Consider the following 5,994-nt stretch of genomic DNA (forward strand, 5'->3'; position numbering starts at 1 on the left):
GCTACTTCTGTACGCTGTGTGTGTGTGTGTGTGTGTGTGTGTGTGTGTGTGTGTGTGTGTGTGTGTGTGTGTGTGTCAGTGTTTGTCAGTGTTTGTCAGTGTCAGGTTTGCAGGAGGCAAAAAGGTATAGAACCAAATAACAGACTCAGGTTTGCTGATGAAAATAAAAGTACTGCAAACAGACAGAAAAAGGAAAGAGTCCAAAAACACAAGATCTGGGGATACAGGCTGGAATAAGAGGACATGGCAAAGTAAATACATGGAAGAACTAACAAGGAAACACACCAGGACATATTGGGGAACGAGACACTGAACTGACATGAGGGAAGGCTGACGAGACCAGACACCACCTCATTCACACACCAATGGTGCAGCATCGGGGGCAATAGGGGGTTCAGTATCTTGCCCAAAGACACTTTGGCATGTAGACTAGAGGGGCCAGGATTCGAACCGCCAATCTTCCGATTGGAGGATGACTCACTCGATCACTGAGCCACATGCTGCCACATGTTGTGTTTGGTTCGTTAACCAACTGCGTCCCTTCAGTCCAGAGAAAAATGTGTTTCCCTGTAAATGTAATTGAGAGTGCAGTTCAGTCAGAGGGCAACATCATTTCAGAGGAGACAGAGTTACTGATTTCGGACCACGTATGAAAGTGGCCCAAATCTGAATCGAAAAGATTAGATTCCATGTGATTTGTGCTGCTGGAAGGAAGTGGACAGAGGAGGAAATGAGGGGACGGAGGACTGATGGAGGGAAGAGATCAGGATTTCATGGTTTAAAGCATCAGGAGCAACTAGGAGGAAGATGTTGTGAATGGGAAGTCCAAGATAGGCAGAAAGTGAAGGCAGAGATAATGTAAGAGGGAGAAAAAAACAACAAATCGAAAGTGAGAGATTGAAACCAGATGAATTTATGCAGTGATGCAAGAAGGGGAGGGGATGGATGTGGCCACAAGCAAAATGAAGTTGCAGAGTTGCTGTTTCTGGAAGAATGGAAGATTAGAAAAGTATGAGCCGAGGCAAAGAAGTAATGAGAGTGAAATCCTGTATTTAGTCATTTTCATAAAGGATGTCCGAGGAAATGTCCAGTAGCTGTAAACAGTGGCGGTTTTTCATATGGGCAGTATGGGCAGCCGCCCAGGGCGGCATTCGTGGAGGGGCGGCATGAGCGCCCGCACAAAAAAAAGGTGCGTCTGCTGATACTGAGAGAGACTGGTTCACAGCGCCGCGAATAGGCGCAGCCGCCCCGCGCCGTGAAGCGATCGTTTCGGCGTCTGCTCTATTTTTTGCGTGTGTCGCGAGCGTTCGTGTCAATTCTGGCAGGAAATCACACAAAGAAACACGGGACAAACCGGTCAATTTTCAAAATTAAAGCAATTTTCAAAATAAAATACCACAATTGACAAATGCAATATTTGTGTATCTAAACTCGCACTGGGAAACAGGAAGAGAAAATACATTTAATAAATGTGAAGAGTAAATAAACAAATATGTGTATTTCAACTGTATATCTACACTGTCTACTACCATACACACTCTCTCTGTCTGTCTGTGTGTGTGTGTCTCTCTCTCTCTCTCTCTCTCTCTCTCTCTCTCTCTCTCTGAACGGATAAATAGAAGTGTACAAACTTCTTATAGAAACATGGCATATTTATTTTATGAGGTTATGATAAAAAAAATAGCTCTGAATGAACAACAGATGAGCAGAAGCGCTTGTCGACCGTCTGGTCTGAACAGGGGGGGTCCATTTGTGTGTGTGTGTATGTGTGTGTGTGTGTGGGGGTGCTGGAGGTGAGGTTCGCCCAGGGTGTCATGAAACCTAGGACCGCCACTGGCTGTAAACAATGAGTATGTTTGCTGATGAGGGAGGATATTAGATGAGAGCACTGAATTTGTCTTCGCTGCCGTATGCTTTTCTTCATTGATCACTTCAGGATTCAAAACAATTCGCTGATGGTGTGTTGACTACAAGTCTGATGGAGGCCTTCTGTTTGAATGTTTGCGTGTTCAGGCTGAATGAAGACGGAGCTTCTACTTGCTTTTTCTCCGCTTTGTGGGCGTTGAGGATCAATAATCTATCTTCCCATTCATTGGCCTACAACCCAACAACGCTCACGGAGAAGAAGTGGCAAGTAAAGAGGTCGATATCACTTTGAGTAAAGATCACACACACACACACACACACACACACACACACACACACACACACACACACACACACACACACACACACACACAACACAGAAAGAGACTTTGATCTGAAGATGTGTGTATCCTCAAAGTTGCTGAAACATGTTCTAAAGCAGATTTCATTTGATGTACAAAATAAATATTATAATTTCTTAATTTTAAATATAGATTTTAATAAAAAACATGTAATTGTCATATTGTTCTGACAATCATAATCTACTTTAAAAAAAAAACTTTGCATCCATTCTGTTTGTTTAACTGATGAGGTGAAATGAAAAGAATTATGCCAGTTAACTCAAACTAAATGCATTTTTTTTATGTCGTTTACAAAAATAAAAATCATAATATCCTGAGAAAAATAAGTCATAAATATAAGAATAATAAATATATTCACAATTTGTTTTGGCATGGAACCACATTGCTCTACTTTGCGAGGTTCAAACTCTTTACACCACAGCCGACCCCATTAAACAAGTTTTGACGCAAAATATATTCATTAAATTTGTACTTATTTAGGATTACAAAATAAAAACAAAAACAAAAAAAATTTAATTGGGATATGTATCTTTCAGGATCTTTGCTATCTCTATCTTTAACCTTTAGCAAGCAGGTATATTACTCCGTAGTCTTAATTCGCTATCATCGAAGTATCCAACAATATGTTACATTTATTTTTCGGCATTGTGTTCTATATGATCTACCTTAATAAATCACTGATTTAATGCACCACCCGGCGAGCACATGGAGTTGCCCAAATCAAACCCATAATACTGTGTGAAGAACAGGTGCATGCTGGGTCTGACTGAATGCTTTAATGGTCCGACAAGGCTTATACTAACTACACTTACTTATACTATTATTAAAAAAAAACTGACTTCATTGAAAACACCTTTGAAAATAATAACGGTAGGCTGATATATAGCCTACTTGTGGTATTTGAATGGATTCATTTCATAAAAATAAGGCAAAATACATCGATAAGAACATGGAATAACTGTAAAAACACATTGGTTTCTGATTGGAGTGACTGCTGAGTAAGGAGACCAGGATTAATATAGCCTGGCTGTTAGCCTGGTCTGGAGCAGGTTAACTGCACAGAATAAATCTCCATGGTAATTTATGTGCCACTGCTTTCATGAAACCGAGTCAAGGCTAAATTCAGCTAGGATAACAGGAAAATCCTGGCTTAATCCTACCTAGGTTTTGTGAAATAGCCCTCTGTTCCTTTCAAAAGGGCAAACATGACTAAGTATTTTCTGCCACATACTGTGATGTAAATAGTTTTTTTTCTCAGACTCTGAGACAGAAATCTCCACTTCAGCAGCACTAACATCCTCCAAACTTTCCACTTTCATTCCTCTCTATATTCAGGAGGTTTTATAGAGGGCTTTGTTCATATATCATTCATAGCCTGTTTTATATAACATTTGACTACTAAAACATACATATAAACAAAAGACACATTCAAAATTACTTCCAATTCTAACATGTCATCAAAATGAAATGATCATTTTGAATGTGCACATATTTAGCAAGTTAATGCATCATTTGCATATTCAAACATTTCTGAAAACTTTTAATACAAAAAGATGAGCACTGAGCTCGTGATCACGCTGTCTGGTTGCTTTCTAAACCGTTTAAATAACTACCTGTGGGGCAGAAAGATTCTGTATTCAGACCATACGTTTATTTAAGAAATCTGCAGTGTGTAATTCAACCATTTTCAGTGATTAAAGGCCTTGGGCCAAAACAACCTCTGGGTTCCTGCTGCCAACATACTGTATCCGAACACGGTCACAACCCCAGAGACTTACTCTCAGTTTGTTTCATGGTTAAAAGTGGAACATAGAAAGACTCAAGCTAATAAGCCCAGCAGTGAGGAGCCGCTCACAAGCACAAGAGGCTTAATTATACAGGTTTAACCTACTCGCTCAACCCAGCAACAGTCCACCCACACAGGTGTCTTCACTTATTAAGCCTGATCAGACCTCTTCTGAGTGCATTTGGTTCTTCTACTGGAGAAACAGACTTACAACGGATGGAGCTGGAAATTCATCAGGGCACCAATTATTTAACTTCAGTCAGGTTGCCAGTCTACGATAGACGGCCCTGCATCGCGACCGGATGCTTCTTCTGTGCCCAATCTCAGCGCTGCACCCCAGTCTCATGTTGGAGTCAGAGTCTGCATCAGCAATGTGCATTCAATGCCAGCATTCACATAACCTTGCTCATACTGCAATGGAGTCGTCGCTCCAAACCGTAAGCAACCTCATACAAAACCAACACCAAGAGGCAAATACACGTAAAGACACGCTGCTGGACCAGAACAACATCTCTATGAAGTTATTTAATTCTGCATCCTCTTCAATCACAGCGAAGTGGTTTATTTTGGGTTCATACAACTGCGGCTTACCAGCCAGCGTGTGTCTTGCTAGATACAGATGATGTTGTGGACCCAGACAGGACATAGTGGATATTTCAGCCATGATTGATGAAAGCTTGTTGGTGTCTGCGTGGAGCTAAGCTCCTCCATCTCTCTGGTGCATCTAGAGCAAGTGTCGTGAATGAAAACAAACGTAGCTCCAAAGGCAAAATATTGCTTTGTGTTTGAAGTGAACAAACCATAAAGAGGTAAATCTCCATCTGCCTCATCCGTCAGGGGGTTAATTGTGAATTACCCAACACATGTCTTGACATGGATCTTTACGATGTTGTCACATTGCCATGTCCGCTGTCCTTTTGGATTTCATGTTGTTTGTGTAGAAAGTGATTTTGAAAGGAACAGAACAAACTCTGCCTGAAAATACATGTCGGTCCATAACACACACCTGAGTGAACAGGAAGCACCGCACAAATGAACAAATACACCCTTTGGTCCGAGAACCCTTCTACCTGCACCACCGTAAAGTGCACTTGTCAGAGATGAAAACACACACACACACACACACACACACAGGGTGCATAGAAGGTGGAGACTTAATGGACTCCAGCGTCAGAAGAGGAATTTCTCCTGCACACTCCTGCACACAAAGACACAAACACGGCCATTTACACACACACATGTAGAGTATATACATATACATGGATTATGAGAGCCATTTTGTCCGTGAGATGAATTGCTTTGAAACTATGACAGGAACAGATCAAGGAAGGTCGGAGGGGAGGACCGAGGGGGGATGAGGGGGCTGGAAGCATGGAAGAAAGACTGGGGTGCCAGGAAGTCACAACAGAAGGTGACGTTTTGAAGATGTGTTACGTGTGCAACGCCACCGGGGATTGAACAAGCTCAGATCGTTGATCTGAAGAAAGTCAGTAGTTGCTCGCACGAGGCCTCCATTGTACGCAGCAACATGTATATGATGCGTAGCAACGCGGCGAGAAACCCCCACTCTCTGTTCACCTTTGATTGATTTTTGGTGTGCTGGGGTGAATCTTCAACGCTTATTTACTACATCACACTACCTCCGATGTGTTACTCATCATGGCCTCTCTGGTTCCGCAAAGCTGCGTTACACCCCAAAATAAAGTTCTTTATAAATGGTGCAGTTGTGGCTCTTCAGGTATTGTAACGTCCAACTTACGTTTTCAACACTCCATTGTGTGAATGGCTTGCAGTCCAGCAGTTTTTCTGACCGTAGAGGGGCTATTAAACAGGGTACTTAGTAAAGAAAATGAATTATGTTGATGTAACAAAATATCATGTGGTCAGGTCAATAAAATAACGGCACCAAACACATAATACACTTTATGTGGGTCTTTATTCCCCGACTTGTGGTCACTCATTCCGCGGCCATTTTGCTTG

Source organism: Eutrigla gurnardus (genome assembly GCF_963514095.1).
Source record: "Eutrigla gurnardus genome assembly, chromosome: 11".
Taxonomy (NCBI): Eukaryota; Metazoa; Chordata; class Actinopteri; order Perciformes; family Triglidae; genus Eutrigla; species Eutrigla gurnardus.